The sequence below is a fragment of the Nerophis ophidion genome, linkage group LG22 (assembly GCF_033978795.1).
Source record: "Nerophis ophidion isolate RoL-2023_Sa linkage group LG22, RoL_Noph_v1.0, whole genome shotgun sequence".
Taxonomy (NCBI): Eukaryota; Metazoa; Chordata; class Actinopteri; order Syngnathiformes; family Syngnathidae; genus Nerophis; species Nerophis ophidion.
In genome coordinates this window covers 5,843,699-5,861,290 of record NC_084632.1, presented here as the reverse complement: position 1 = coordinate 5,861,290, position 17,592 = coordinate 5,843,699, and the positions used below count along the sequence as shown (strand labels likewise).

At 42.0% G+C, this 17,592-nt stretch overlaps 1 protein-coding gene across 1 annotated transcript in view; it reads left to right on the top strand.

Moving 5' to 3' along the window:
* fbn2b (fibrillin 2b) overlaps window positions 1-17,592 on the top strand; it is a 300,303-nt gene that overhangs the window by 24,967 nt on the left and 257,744 nt on the right. The window contains exons 5-6 of the mRNA XM_061883097.1: window positions 7,598-7,659; window positions 14,918-14,992. The gene's annotated coding sequence lies outside the window, so the exon portion shown is untranslated. The remainder of the gene's footprint in view (window positions 1-7,597; window positions 7,660-14,917; window positions 14,993-17,592) is intronic.

The window sequence follows — 17,592 nt, the reverse complement described above, 5'->3', positions numbered from 1 at the left end:
TGCCAACCTTGAGACCTCCGAATTCGGTAGATCGGGGGGAGGTTGTTGAGGTGGGGGTGGGGGGAGTAGCGGGGGGTGTATATATTTTCAAGTATATACATAGTAGCACTGTGGAAGAGGGGTTAGTGCGTCCTGAGTCCTGGGTTCAATCTCGGGCTCAGGATCTTTCTTTGTGGAGTTCGTGACTGCATGGGTTCCCTCCGGGTACTCCGGCTTCTTCCCACCTCCAAAGACATGCACCTGGGGATAGGTTGATTGGCAACACTAAATGGTCCTTAGTGTGTGAATGTTGTCTATCTGTGTTGGCCCTGCGATGAGGTGGCGACTTGTCCAGGGTGTACCCCGCCTCCCGCCCGATTGTAGCTGAGATAGGCAACAGCGGGGGGAATAAGTGGTAGGAAATGGATGGATGGATATATAAATAATCTATTCATGAATGAGTATATCCATTCGGCCACCAAAATTTGCTTACTTAACTCAGCATCCCTCCTACGGATGGAGGAGGGCGTGGGGGTTTTCACAGGAATCGATTCGACTGCGAGGTTGATAGTTGAATCAGACGTCTCTGACTCGAATCGTCCAACCATGGACTATTTGAACACAGCCCTAGTTACCATAGCTAAGTCAGTGTGGATACCTGTATGGTACGCGGTGGCCTCAGCAGCTACTTACGTAACCCCCCATCCCTCCCACGGATGGAGGAAGGGACAGGGGTTTAACGTATGTCAATCTGACTGGGAGGTTGATAGTCGAATCAGACGTCTCTGAGTCGAATCATCCAACTTTGGACTATATAAACACAGCCCTAATTCTAGAGTACCATAGTTAAGTCTGTGTGGATACTGGTATGGTACGCGGTGGCCTCAGCAGGTACTTAACTCCGCATCCCTCCCATGGATGGAGGAGAGGGCGGGGGCTTAATGTGTGTCAATTCGACTGCGAGGTTGATAATCGAATCAAACGTCTCTTAGTTGAATTGTCCAACCATGGACTATTTGAACACAGCCCTAGTTGTAGAGTACCATAGCTAAGTCAGTGTGGATACTGGTATGGTACGCAGTGGCCTCAGCAGGTACTTAACTCTGCATCCCTCCCATGGATGGAGGAGGGGGCGGGGATTTAACGTATGTCAATTCGACTGCGAGGTTGATAGTCGAATCAGACGTCTCTGAGTCGAATCGTCCAACTTTGGACTATTCGAACACAACCCTAGTTGTAGAGTACCGTAGCTAAGTCAGTGTGGATACTGGTATGGTACGCGGTGGCCTCAGCAGGTGCTTAACTCCGCAACCCTCCCACGGATGGAGGAGGGGGCGGAGGCTTAACGTATGTCAATTCGACTGCGAGGTTGATAGTCGAATCAGACGTCTCTGAGTCGAATCGTCCAACCATGGACTATTTGAACACAGCCCTAGTTGTAGAGTACTATAGTTAAGTCTGTGTGGATACTGGGATGGTACGCGGTGGCCTCAGCAGGTACTTAACTCCGCATCCCTCCCACGGATGGTGAAGAGGCCGCGGGCTTAACGTATGTCAATTCGACTGCGAGGTTGATAATCGAATCAGACGTTTCTTAGTCGAATCGTCCAACCATGGACTATTTGAACACAGCCCTAGTTGTAGAGTACCATAGCTAAGTCAGTGTGGATACTGGTATGGTACGCTGTGGCCTCAGCAGGTACTTAACTCCGCATCCCTCCCACGGATGGTGGAGAGGCCAGGGGTTTAACGTATGTCAATTCGACTGCGAGGTTGATAATCGAATCAAACGTCTCTTAGTTGAATTGTCCAACCATGGACTATTTGAACACAGCCCTAGTTGTAGAGTACCATAGCTAAGTCAGTGTGGATACTGGTATGGTACGCGGTGGCCTCAGCAGGTACTTAATTCCGCATCCCTCCCATGGATGGAGGAGGGGGCGGGGGTTTAACGTATGTCAATTCGACTGCAAGGTTGATTGTCGAATCAGACGTCTCTGAGTCGAATCGTCCAACTTTGGACTATTCGAACACAACCCTAGTTGTAGAGGACCGTAGCTAAGTCAGTGTGGATACTGGTATGGTACGCGGTGGCCTCAACAGGTACTTAACTCTGCAACCCTCCCATGGATGGAGGAGGGGGCGGAGGCTTAACGTATGTCAATTCGACTGCGAGGTTGATAATTGAATCAGACGTCTCTTAGTCGAATCGGCAAACCATGGACTATTTGAACACAGCCCTAGTTGTAGAGTACCATAGCTAAGTCAGTGTGGATACTGGTATGGTACGCGGTGGCCTCAACAGGTACTTAACTCTGCAACCCTCCCATGGATGGAGGAGGGGGCAGAGGCTTAACGTATGTCAATTCGACTGCGAGGTTGATTATCGAATCAGACGTCTCTGAGTCGAATCGTCCAACTTTGGACTATTTGAACACAACCTTAGTTGTAGAGTACCGTAGCTAAGTCTGTGTGGGTACTGGAATGGTACGCAGTGGCCTTAGCAGGTGCTTAACTCCGCATCCCTCCCATGGATGGAGGAGAGGGCGGGGGCTTAACGTATGTCAATTCGACTGCGAGGTTGATAATCGAATCAGACGTCTCTGAGTCGAATCGTCCAACTTTGGACTATTTGAACACAACCCTAGTTGTAGAGTACCGTAGCTAAGTCTGTGTGGGTACTGGAATGGTACGAGGGTACAAAAATCTTCCTTTGGCGAGCACACTACGCATTTATTACGAAAATATGGTCCACAAGCCTTAGTCTTAGGAGGTTGAAACACTTTTAAAATTCACTCATCTGAAAGAGAACGGTGGACTTGGGAATCACTTTTGTTTTTTCCCCCTAACTTTCCCCATTCAGGATTCCTTTTCTCTCCGTGTTTCTTCCAAATGTAACGAAGGAATATTCATCTTGATGTCTGCCCTCCTTCCCAGCATCTTATCTCCTCATCTGCTACTCTTGGTCCATCAATCTCCCCCGGCAGCTCCCTGCCGCGTATGAAACCCGACTGATCCCGGTCAGGAATTTGCCCTATATCAGCAGAGTTGGTTTGCACCCCCGCTGTAAATCACATGATGATTATTTGGGAACGGCCATAACGAAGACGGACGGGCCGGAGTGGGAACTGACGGTGGGAGTTTGCATTCCTCAGACCATTCGTCCGATTAGTCATCTCGTTAAGTCTCCTCGTCTCATGTTATGTCGGCATACTTTCTGGAGTTATTGTCATGTTTTCTTAGATTTTTGATCGAGTGCTGAATGTTGGACGTAGAGGTACATAAGGAGTACTTTTGTGTACCGCAAAGACCAATCTACACTAGGGTACCTCATGAGGCTAATGATCAAACTCTGGTACTTTCCCAGGAACAACATAGTTTAGTCCTAAACTGTAAACATGTTAAGGTTGGAGAAGTAGGACAACCATATATTTCTAACATTATTTCTAAAAGTCCAGGCACTCACAACTTTCTTTGCAGTCGTACTCAATAAAAAATACCGCCGCTATATCTAGACAATATTAGATATTTTAAAAAATATATTTATTTTCCTTTTTTTGTATTTGTCATGATCCGTGGCCCAGATTATGTTTTTGTTATATTTTATTAGTTTTGGACTCCCTTAGTTCCTTTTTTTTTGTGCACCCTTGTTTGTTTTTAGTTACCATGGTTGCTTATTTTTTCCAGCTGTCACTGATTGGTGTTCGGGACGCTAACCTGTTTTCCGAGCACTAATCAGAGGGACTATTTAAACCTGCCTTTGTCGGTCAGTCGGCATGGTTTCATTATTTGCTTCATGCAACAACTTACGGGAGTATTCCTTGTCTTTTGCTTAGGCCTAGTGGTAGCCTTAGCTTCGAGTGCGATCGGCATGTTGTTCCGTCGGCTTGTTTTCCGTTTTTGAGAATAAATCATGTTCCTACCTGCACGTCCTGTCCGGAGTGGTCCGTTTGCATCCCGGGTGAACGAACCTTGCAGCAAACTCTTTGAAGAAGTTTCGGCTCTCATCTAAGTAGGCTTCATCAGTTCATGCTCATAGACTTAAATTGGTCACATCTAGTTTTAGACCTAATTGGTCAGACCAATTGAAGTCTATGAGAGTTCAATTGGTCAGACCGATTGAAGTATATGAGTCTTAAATTGGTCAGATCTAGTTTTAGACCTAATTGGTCAGATCAGACCAATTGAAGTCTATGAGCAGGAGCTGATGAATTCTACTCGGACCAGAGGCGAAACGTCTTCTAAAAACCGAACACTCTGGTTGCGATCGATTGAGAATATAATGACCTGGACACTACCATGAATTGATTAACGTGGACCCCGACTTAAACAAGTTGAAAAACTTATTGGGGTGTTACCATTTAGTGGTCAATTGTACGGAATATGTTCTGAACTGTGCAATCTACAAATAAAAGTTTCGATTAATGAATCAAAAATGGATTAAGGAGAACATCCATAGGCCAGACATCCCATAGCTTCAACTTGATTTAGACTCCAGGGGTCCTCCACTCTTCTTCTCTGTTTGTTTACCTGCAAACCCTTGGCTACGGGTATCTACTTCCAGGTCAACTTTTTGCCTCACATGGATTGGCAAAAAAACATTCAAATTCCCATTATCCGCTTTGTTAAAAATGAGAAATTGGACGAATACATTTGTCATGCATTTGGGGCCCTCAAGTAAATATTGAAAAAAAACAATTATTAGTTCGTGTTTCTAGGGTTGGTTTTAAATTGAAAAACAAATAGGAATGTGTAATGATTATTAAAATCTTACGGCACGATATTATGACAGTATTAAGGCCACGGTACGATGTTATTGTGGAATTGTCCAAAAGACTTGGTAAACATTCCATGGTGTGTAAAATGAAGTGGCAAAAATGGTTAGGCCAGTGGTCCCCAAACTACGGCCTGAGGGCCAGGTACGGCGTGCCAGCGTCCTAAATCGAGTAAAACCCAATTATTTTTTTTCTAGTTTTTTTTTAGTTATTATTTTTTTAATCTGTCCTTTCGAGCCCATCCATCTATCTATTTTACTACCGCTTGTTACTCTCGGGGTCTCTTAGCCGCTCTGGCAAATCATCCACCCATCCATTCATTTTCTACCGCTTGTCCCTTTCGAGGTCAGTGGACTTTTTTTTTCCTAAGACACACACACACACACACACACACACACTTATATATATATATATATATATATATATATATATATATATATATATATATATAAATATATAATGTGGGTGTGTGTATATATATACATATATATGTGTATACATGTACATATATATATGTACATATATATTTGTACATATATATGTATATATGTATATATATGTGGTATATATAGGTATGTATGTATATATACAATATGTGTATATATATACATATATATGTATATATATTTAAATGTATACATATATATGTGTGTGTATATGTATGTATATATATGTATGTATATATGTACATATATATATGTATGTATATATATGTACATATATATGTATATATATGTGGTATATGTAGGTATGTATGTATATATATACAGTATATGTGTGTATATATATATACATATATATATATATATACTGTAGGAGTGTTTTCATGCATATTTGTACATGTTATGGTAATGTAATGAATGTAATTTTTCACCCACAACCCCGACAGGGTTAAGTGGTAGTAAATAAACTAATGGATGCTTTGGTAGCCACCCTTTGATGGGCCAAACAACTGACGCGACTGGCCAAATTTGGCCTGCGGGCCACACTTTGGTCATCCCTGACTTAGCAGGATGGAAGCAACAGGAGCTGGAGCGGACTCCACGCGCCAGAACACGGTAGAACGATCCCACCACACAAAGTGTCTGGTGAGTATAAATAGACTGAGCAAATTGCCAACAGGTGTGCTCAATCACTCACGCCTTCCCCCGGGAGCCATGGCAACCGGAGAAAAAAGAGAAAAGCCAGAGGCGCATATACACACACACACACACACACACTGGCCATATCAAACTCCTGGTGACACCACACATCTAGACCCTCTCCGGTGTGTCAAACTCCTGGTGACACCACACATCTAGACCCTCTCCGGTGTGTCAAACCCCTGGTGACACCACACATCTAGACCCTCCCCGGTGTTTGTCAAACTCCTGGTGACACCACACATCTAGACCCTCCCCGGTGTTTGTCAAACTCCTGGTGACACCACACATCTAGACCCTCCCCGGTGTTTGTCAAACTCCTGGTGACACCACACATCTAGACCCTCTCCGGTGTGTCAAACTCCTGGTGACACCACACATCTAGACCCTCCCCGGTGTGTCAAACTCCTGGTGACACCACACATCTAGACCCTCCCCGGTGTGTCAAACTCCTGGTGACACCACACATCTAGACCCTCCCCGGTGTGTCAAACTCCTGGTGACACCACCCATCTAGACCCTCCCCGGTGTGTCAGATTCCTGGTGACACCACACATCTAGACCCTCCCCGGTGTGTCAAACTCCTGGTGACACCACCCATCTAGACCCTCCCCGGTGTGTCAGATTCCTGGTGACACCACACATCTAGACCTTCCCCGCTGTGTCAAACTCCTGGTGACACCACACATCTAGACCCTCCCCGGTGTGTCAAACTCCTGGTGACACCACCCATCTAGACCCTCCCCGGTGTGTCAAACTCCTGGTGACACCACACATCTAGACCCTCCCCGTTGTGTCAAACTCCTGCTGACACCACACATCTAGACCCTCCCCGGTGAGTCAAACTCCTGGTGACACCACACATCTAGACCCTCCCCGTTGTGTCAAACTCCTGGTGACACCACACATCTAGACCCTCCCCGGTGTGTCAAACTCCTGGTGACACCACACATCTAGACCCTCCCCGTTGTGTCAAACTCCTGGTGACACCACACATCTAGACCCTCCCCGGTGTGTCAAACTCCTGGTGACACCACCCATCTAGACCCTCCCCGGTGTGTCAGATTCCTGGTGACACCACACATCTAGACCCTCCCCGTTGTGTCAAACTCCTGGTGACACCACACATCTAGACCCTCCCCGGTGTGTCAAACTCCAGGTGACACCACACATCTAGACCCTCCCCGGTGTGTCAAACTCCTGGTGACACCACACATCTAGATCCTCCCCGGTGTGTCAAACTCCTGGTGACATCACACATCTAGACCCTCCCCGGTGTGTCAGATTCCTGGTGACACCACACATCTAGACCTTCCCCGGTGTGTCAGACTCCTGGTGACACCACACATCTAGACCTTCCCCGCTGTGTGTCAGACTCCTGGGTGGTCCACTGACATGCACTTTTGATAACCCTCCTCACACATGTGGCATTACGGGACGGAACCTAAATAAACACGTGGCGGGGAACAACAGGAAGTGTTTGTGTTCCTAGTAAGCGACTCCGGTTTCCCATCAGCGACACGATGGGAAGCGTCTCTCGGGTTTGTTTGCTGGCGAGCGGCGGTCGGTTTGTGTGTTTAATGGCGACTCCACTCCAGAGTCCACCTCTTGACGTTGTTTGGAGAACAAATCCAAACTTCTTCTCACACCAAAAACCCTGATTGTTTTTCTTTTTTGTGTGCGCGTGTTTGTGTCTTGCAGCTGCGCCCGTGTGAGCGGGGCCAGAGCGCCAGATGAAAGGTGTGAGGAATGCTGATGGGCAGGTAAGCCAGGAGGATGTTTGGAGTGTTTCAGCATCTGTGGTCCACACCTGTAATGATGCCATCTTTGTGTCAGCTGTTACTCTCCTCGACACCTGCTTGCTTTACTGCACTCTCTTACCCATTAAACACACACACACACACACACACACACACACACACACACACACACACACACTTAGTATGGATGGGCAATATGGCCTTAAGACTTGACCTACAGTACTGTAGCCTCATTGGAACACAATGTACCCTATTTGACCAACTATAGAGTATAGTGTATAAGCCCCGCCCCCCAAAAATTAATAGTAAATAAACAAATAAAAATAAAAATCACATATATTAGCCGCACCGGTATATAAGCTGCACCCCAAAAAAAACAATAACTAAAAAAAAAAAAATCAATTCCATATATTAGCCGCCCCGGTATTTAACCCGCACCCAAAAATATTTAAAATAAATTCCATAAATTAGCTGCACCAGTATATAAGCCCCCCGCCCCCCCAAAAACAGTAAAAAAAATTACATACAGTATATTAGCCACGCCGGTATATAATACGCACCCAAAAAACATGAATAAAACCAAATAATAATACAGTCCACGTATTAGCCGCACCAGTTTATAAGCCGCACCCAAAAATAATAATAATTTCTAAAAACTACTATATATTAGCCGCATCATAATGTAATAATGATGATAATTATGATAGTAAAGGATTTTTTGGTGTAAAATCACATATTTGTGAATGTTTGGCCACTCCCACAATAATAATAATAATAATAATAAATAATTTTTGGTGTAGAATAACATATGTGTGAACGTTTGGCCACTCCCACAATAATAATAATAATAAAGGATTTTTGGTGTAGATTAACATATGTGTGAATGTTTGGCCACTCCCACAAAAATAACAATAATAATAATGAAGGATTTTTGGTGTGGAATAACATTTGTGTGGAGGTTTGGCCACTCCCACAATAATAATAATTATAATATTAATAAAGGATTGTTGGTGTAAAATAACGTGTGTGAATTTTTGGTCACTCCCACAATAATAATAATATTTTTTGGTGTGGAATAACATATGGTATAACCGTTTGGCCTCTCCCACAATATTAATAATACTAATGATAATAATACAATATTTTGGTGTACAATAACACGGTGTAACCGTTTGGCCTTTCCCACAATAATAATAATAATAATAATGATAATAATACAATATTTTTGGTGTAGAATAACATAAGTGTGAACGTTTGGCCTCTCCCACAATAATAATAATAATACAAAATAATAATAATAATAATAAAGGATTTCTAGTGTAGAATCCCATATGTGTGATTGTTTGGCCACTCCCACAATAATGTAAAATGATCTTTGGTGTAGAATAACATACGGTATAACCGTTTGGCCACTCCCACAATAATAATAATAAGAATAATAATATAATAATAATAACAATGATAATAATAAAGGATTTTTGGTGGAGAATAACATATGTGTGAATGTTTGGCCACTCCCACAAAAATAACGATAATAATAATGAAGGATTTTTGGTGTAGAATAACATTTGTGTGAACGTTTGGCCACTCCAACAATAATAATAATTATAATATTAATAAAGGATTGTTGGTGTAAAATAACATGTGTGTGAATGTTTGGCCAGTCCCACAATAATAATAATAAATATTTATTGGTGTAGAATAAAATATGGTAAAACAGTTTGGCCTCTCCCACAATAATAATAATAATAATACAATATTTTTGGTGTACAATAACATATGGTGTAACCGTTTGGCCTCTCCCACAATATTAATAATAATAATAATGATAATACTACAATATTTTTGGTGTAGAATAACATATTGTATAACCGTTTGGGCGCTCCCACAATAATAATAATAATGATAATAATACAATATTTTTGGTGTAGAATAACATAAGTGTGAACGTTTGGCCACTCCCACAACAATAATAATAATACAAAATAATAATAATAATAATAATAAAGGATTTATAGTTTAGAATCCCATATGTGTGATTGTTTGGCCACTCCCACAATAATAATAATAAATAATTTTTGGTGTAGAATAACATATGTGAACGTTTGGTCACTCCCACAATAATATTGATAATAATAATAATAATGAAAATAATATTAATAATAATAAAGGATTTTTGGTGTAGAATAACATGTGTGAACGTTTGGCCACTCCCACAATAATAATACAAACCCCGTTTCCATATGAGTTGGAAAATTGTGTTAGATGTAAATATAAACGGAATACAATGATTTGCAAATCCTTTTCAACCCATATTCAGTTGATTGCACTACAAAGACTAGATATTTGATGTTCAAACTCAAAATGTTTTTTTTTTGGGCAAATAATAATAAACTTAGTATTTCATGGCTGCAACACATGCCAAAGTAGTTGGGAAAGGGCATGTTCACCACTGTGTTACATCACCTTTTCTTTTAACAACACTCAATAAACGTTTGGGAACTGAGGAAACTAATTGTTGAAGCTTTGAAAGTGGAATTCTTTCCCATTCTTGTTTTATGTAGAGCTTCAGTCGTTCAACAGTCCGGGGTCTCCGCTGTCGTGTTTTACGCTTCATAATGTGCCACACATTTTTGATGAGAGACAGGTCTGGACTGCAGGCGGGCCAGGAAAGTACCCGCACTCTTTTTTTTTACGAAACCACGCTGTTGTAACATGTGCTGAATGTGGCTTGGCATTGTCTTGCTGAAATAAGCAGGGGTGTCCGTGAAAAAGATGGCGCTTAGATGGCAGCATATGTTGTTCCAAAACCTGTATGTACCTTTCAGCATTAATGGTGCCTTCACAGATGTGTAAGTTACCCATGCCTTGGGCACTAATACACCCCCATACCATCACAGATGCTGGATTTTCAACTTTGCGTCGATAACAGTCTGGATGGTTCGCTTTCCCTTTGGTCCGGATGACACGATGTCGAATATTTCCAATAACATTTTGAAATGTGGACTTGTCAGACCACAGAACGCTTTTCCACTTTACATATGTCCATCTTAGATGATCTCGGGCCCAGAGAAGCTGGCGGGGTTTCTGGATGTTGTTGACAAATGGCTTTTGCTTTGCATAGTAGAGCTTTAACTTGCACTTACAGATGTAGCGACCAACTGTATTTAGTGAGTGGTTTTCTGAAGTGTTCATGAGCCCATGTGGTGATATCCTTTTAAAGATTGATGTCGGTTTTTGATACAGTGCCGTCCGAGGGATTGAAGATCACGGTCATTTAATGTTGGTTTCTGGCCATGCCGCTTACGTGGAGTGATTTCTCCAGATTCTCTGAACCTTTTGATGATATTATGGACTGTAGATGTTGAAATCCCTAAATTTCTTGGAATTGCACTTTGAGAAACGTTGTTCTTAAACTGTTTGACTATTTGCTCACGCAGTTGTGGACAAAGGGGTGTACCTCGCCCCATCCTCTCTTGTGAAAGACTGAGAATTTTGTGGGAAGCTGTTTTTATACCCAATCATGGCACCCACCTGTTCCCAATTAGCCTGCACACCTGCGGGATGTTCCAAATAAGCGTTTGATGAGCATTCCTCAACTTTATCTGTATTTTTTATTGCTACCTTTCCCAACTTCTTTGTCACGTGTTGCTGGCATCAAATTCTAAAGTTAATGATTATTTGCACAAAAAAAAATGTTTATCAGTTTGAACATCAAATATGTTGTCTTTGTAGCATATTCAACTGAATATGGGTTGAAATTGATTTGCAAATCATTTTATTTTGTTTATATTTACACCTAACACAAATTCCCAACTCATATGGACCCAGGGTTTGTAGTAATAGTAATAATAATAAAGGATTTTTTGGGTGTAGAATAACAAATGTCTGAATGTTTGGCCACTCCCACAATAATAATAATAATAGTAATAATAATAAAGGATTTTTGGTGTAGAATAAGATATGTCTGAATGTTTGGCCACTCCCACAATAATAATAATAATAATAATAATAGTAATAATAATAAAGGATTTTTTGGAGTAGAATAACAGATGTGTGGATGTTTGGCCACGCCCACAATAACTGCTGGCAGGTACCATGTGACTTCTCCTGCCAGTTTGAGTGTGCAGAATGATATTTAGAGCAGACTACTGTGTCAGATGTCAAACCTCTCCTGGTTCCTGGAGTCTACTTTATGAACGTAGCGAGAGATGACCTCACCCCTTCCCACCCCCAGGTCTGGACAGGAAACAGGGAGCACCCCCTCACCCATTCCTGAGCTCCCCCCGCCCCCAAAAAAAGACATCAAAGTGGGAAGAAGCCGCGGACCGACACCCGGGTGGTGGAAGTCGGACGTTGGTCGCACGTTCTCTCGTTGTCGCCAAGTCTTCCAAATCCTCTTTTTGGGGATTTCTTAACGCACATCTGAAAGTCATTAGGTGGATTCTTTCCGCTCTCTTGGCATCTCGCTCGCTACGTCTCCTGCTTTGCCTCCGTTCTCTACCTCGCTCGCCTTTACAGCTACACAAGGTTTTCCACCGACGGCGACATCAGCCCCGGTCCCGTGACGGCGGTCAGGTTTACAGTGATCGCCGTCACGTTCAAGTCCCCCCCCCCCCCCCCATAACTGACAGCACAGACCCTGGCGTAAGCGCGCCAATCAATCTTTACGAGGCCGCGTATTCTCCTTCCCCGCCCTTGAACACTGCCATTCTTTGTCTCTTTCCACTTTGAAGTCCCGCATTCCTGGGCCACTGCATCACTCAGACCGTGCAGCTGCGTCCAGGCCCGGTGAGCGGGTGAGGTGAGGAAAGATGGCGGGACGGATGAAAAACTTAGGTACCGTATTTCCTTGAATTGCCGCCGGGGCGCTAATTAATTTAAAACCTCTTCTCACTCATTCCACTTACCAAAGGCATGCAGTAAAAAATTTAATGTGATGTAAGGAGACCATCATGAAAAGTACATTTAATAACATTTTTTTTATTATGGTTTTACCTTTACTTATAAATGAAGTCCATGCCAGCTCCTTCTGATCAAAAGCATCGATAACTTGTTTATAGAATCAATCAATCAATGTTTATTTATATAGCCCCAAATCACAAATGTCTCAAAGGACTGCACAAATCATTACGACTACGACATCCTCGGAAGAACCCCCCCCCCCTAGGGGACCGAAAGCAATGGATGTCGAGCGGGTCTAACATGATACTGTGAAAGTTCAATCCATAGTGGCTCCAACACAGCCGCGAGAGTTCAGTTCAAAGCGGATCAAAGACAGCAGCGAGAGTCCCGTCCACAGGAAACCATCCCAAGCGGAGGCGGATCAGCAGCGTAGAGATGTCCCCAACCGATACACAGGCGAGCGGTCCATCCTGGGTCTCGACTCTGGACAGCCAGTACTTCATCCATGGTCATCGGACCGGACCCCCTCCACAAGGGAGGGGGGGACATAGGAGAAAAAAGAAAAGAAGCGGCAGATCAACTGGTCTAAAAAGGAGGTCTATTTAAAGGCTAGAGTATACAGATGAGTTTTAAGGTGAGACTTAAATGCTTCTACTGAGGTAGCATCTTGAACTGTTACCGAGAGGGCATTCCAGAGTACTGGAGCCCGAACGGAAAACACTCTATAGCCCGCAGACTTTTTTTGGGCTCTAGGAATCACTAATAAGCCGCAGTCTTTTGAACGTAGATTTCTTGCCGGGACATATGGTACAATACAATCGGCAAGATAGGATGGAGCTAGACCGTGTAGTATTTTATACGTAAGTAGTAAAACCTTAAAGTCACATCTTAAGTGCACAGGAAGCCAGTGCAGGTGAGCCAGTACAGGCGTAATGTGATCAAACTTTCTTGTTCTTGTCAAAAGTCTAGCAGCCGCATTTTGTACCAACTGTAATCTTTTAATGCTAGACATGGGGAGACCCCAAAATAATAGGTTACAGTAGTCGAGACGAGACGTAACAAACGCATGGATAATGATCTCGGCGTCTTTAGTGGACAAAATGGAGCGAATTTTAGCGATATTACGGAGATGAAAGAAGGCCGTTTTAGTAACGCTTTTAATGTGTGACTCAAAGGAGAGAGTTGGGTCGAAGATAATACCCAGATGTTTTACCGTGTCACCTTGTTTTATTATTTGGTTGTCAAATGTTAAAGTTGTATTATTAAATAGAGGTCGGTGTCTAGCAGGACCGATAATCAGCATTTCCGTTTTTTTGGCGTTAAGTTGCAAAAAATTAGTGTACACCCATTGTTTGATTTCATTAAGACACGTTTCCAACTTGGTTTAACTCTTATAGAAGTCTTCCTTATGTTTCTTCTGTTTTAAAAGTCTCTCTGTCTCGATGGGGATCTTCCTTTATTACCTCCTGCTTCGATTGAAAGTCCAGTTTAGAAAACTGCTATCAGACCGCCGCTATCAGTTAGCTCGGCTCCTCATGTGCGGGCGACGACAGAATTATTCTCGGACAACTCCCCCTCCCATTCTTCTCCGTGGGTGATCTCTTTATCCCACCCCTGCCACCATGAAGTGTTATAGTATAAATAGTACACTGGGTATTTAGGACTGGAACATGCTTTTATTTCAGCCCAGTTGTTTACATAGCCAGCATAGGAGTGTTACATCCTAAAAGGTCCGTCGTGCACCCCCCCACCCACGTCTTATCCATCCCAGCACATATCACGTCACTCATTGTCACTTCTGCAGCCAAGTAGTCTCAAGAAGGATCACTAGCGCTCTCTACCACCAGGAGGCGGGAGTCATATAATGACTCATATTTGACACACGCAGCTACGGCATATTAATAAAACATAGCTGCTTACTGTTCTTTTTAGCATATTCAATAGCTTGGACCTTAAATCCTACTGAATAGCTCTTAATCTTCTTCCCTTTATGCGATTTCAAATTACCGGTATTGAAATCAGCCTCCTCCATTTTGAAAATGATGACAGGGGAAGTGTCACTCGTGACGTCACAAGTTTGAGCCGGCGGTAATACTAAGCATGCGCTAATTATTTTGGGAAGCGAGTTTGACCCGGCAGTAATTCAAGGAAATTCGGTAATCACGTCATACTGCCAAGGTTGGCCATGAACCTCGTTGTCAGGAACATGCTGCCAAAAAAACTCAGTTAAAAACCGAATCAAACAGAAAAATTAACAAAATGTTTTCCATAAGAAATAATACTTTTTTTCCTTCGCTTTGTCTCCAGTGGCTTATAAAGTGGTGCGGCTAATTTATGGATTTTCCTCTCTTAATAGTTGTGACGAGTGCGGGACATCGTGATGCGGGTTCGTTCTTTCTTGATGCAGTCGGGCTACGGACACAGCGTGAAGGTAAGAACCAAAGATTTATTTAATAAATAAAACAGACTATGAAACAGAAAAACTTGCACAAGGCACAAAAGGCAAAAAGAACAGAACTAGCATGGGAGCTAGAAAAAAACCAAAAGCGCTAGCATGTGAGCTAGAGAACTAACAAAGGATTAGCGCGGGAAGCTAGCAGGTACAGATCAGGTCATCAAAGTTGTCACTGTTGTGTGAAACACAAACTAGGAAGCAAGGTCGAATCAACGGAAAAGTCAGGCTTAAATAAGGCAGTAATCACCAGGCTGGTGCGCGTCAAGAAACAAGTGGCAGGTGAAACTAATGAGTGACTATGGAGACAAGATCAAACAAGGAAGTGCAACCAGGAACTAAGGCAAACATTAGCAGAAACATAGTACAAATAGACTCAAAACCAAAACATAACTTGATCCGGGCAGCGGATAAAACACACGCAGAGCCACTTAAATGGTGTGTTGATGTGTATGTTTTTATATACATTTATATAGTGTTTTTCTCTAGTGACTCAAAGTGCTTGACATAGTGGAACCCGTGATCTAAGTTACGTTCAAACCAGCGCATGTGGCACTGAAAGTATCTTGCCTACAGACGCAACGGCAGTGGCTAGGACGGCGGATGCGGGGATCGGACCTGGAACCCTTGAGATGATGGAAACGCCGCTCTGCCTTTTTAGCCACGCCCAGTTGTTTGTGCTACGGAGCCATCTTTTTGGACGAGTTTGCTCGCTGCAGGCTGTTTAGACTGAGCTTTCAACCGGACGTAAAAGTGCCCCTCAGTCTTCCAGCTGTCCGTAACGTTTCTATTTGTACGGATTCTTCGTTCATCACTCCAAGCAACATTTTTAAAGTTTTACAATATAACTAAAACAATTCTTACTTACTAAACCGTCCCATGTGTGATGTCTGTGGGAGTATTTTTTTTTACATATTTGTACGTGCTATCGTAATGTCATCAAGCTATGCTAACAGGTTTACGAGTGTCTGTGTTAGCATTATCAACTTACAACGACTTTCTTTTTGTTCAGTTTTCACAAATTCCTCAGTAAATACACCAAAATGTCACCGTGGAGTTATTGAGTCTGTTTTGTGGATTGGAGAGCTAGCTTGCGCAGCCAGTGGGTCCGTGACCATGACTTCTGTTTTGTTTAGTCAGGCGTTTTACTGCCCTGCTACAGAAAGTAGTTTCGAAACAATTAAGGTATGTGAATAAACATTTACAGAACATTTATGTGTAGATAACTCATTTCAAAACATATATACCAGCGACCTATAGTCCAGTGTGGCTTATATATGGATTTTATTTATTTTTTTCATAAAATTTTGTCAGTAGTCCGTAAAATACATTAAATTAAACCCCATATATGAACAAAAATACATATATAGGGAGTATTTTTAGATTTACATGCAGAAAACAATGCACAACATGTAAATAATGAATTAAAAGTATTAATAAACACATTTTATACTCTTGTTGGCAAAGGAGTGGGAGGAGGGGAGCTACACAGACGCCATCTTGTCCTTTGCTACCAGTTTTCTTTTTTTTATTCAATAGTGTTTGGCAGTTAAAGCTGCTAGAAAATACTATGTAACATTAATTTGCCCTTTTCTTATTCAACTGTGGAACCAAACTTTTGTTATGCAGTAATTATCTATATATCACAATTATATCAATAACTATTGACATTTTTATGACCTATGGAGAATAAAGAGCGGGAGAAAAATATTTTTTATTTTGAAATACGGTTATAGTCCCTCAGCTGTCAAGGCAGAGAGGAAATGTCAACACACGCATGGAAAACACTCTACCAATGTCAACAGAATATTAAAATCACATTGAACACTCAACAATAAGCTCTTAAAACGAAGGAATATGTTAGCAATGCTTCATAAAGTATAAGAAAATAGTAACAAAATGTAAACATAGAGAAACCGGAGAAGTTAACATTAATTTGCCCTGTTCTTATTCAACTATGGAACTGAATTTTTGTGAAGGAACGGGAGAATGAAGGAACGGGAGAATTTTTTTAAATTTTTTTATTTTGAAATATAACCGTCCTCTGATTATAATCCGTCAAGGCCGAGGAAATGTCAACACAAGCATGGAAAACACTCTAACAATGTCAAAAAAATATTAAAATCACATTAAACACTTAACAATAAGCTCTTAAAACGAAGGAATATGTTAGCAATGCTTCATAAAGTATAAGAAAATAGTAACACAATGTAAACATAGAGAAACCGGAGAAGTTAACGGCTGTGTAACATTAATTTGCCCTGTTCTTATTCAACTATGGAACTGAATTTTTGTTATGCAGTAATAATTTAAATATTATGATTATATCAATAATTATTGAAATTTTTATGAAGGACCGGGAGAATTTTCTGAAATGTTTTTATTTTGAAATACAGAGGTGGGTAGTAACGCGCTACATTTACTCCGTTACATTTACTTGAGTAACTTTTGGGATAAATTCTACTTCTAAGAGTAGTTTTTGTGCAACATACTTTTACTTTTACTTGAGTATATTTATAGAGAAGAAACGCTACTTTTACTCCGTTCCATTTATCTACATTCAGCTCGCTACTCGCTAC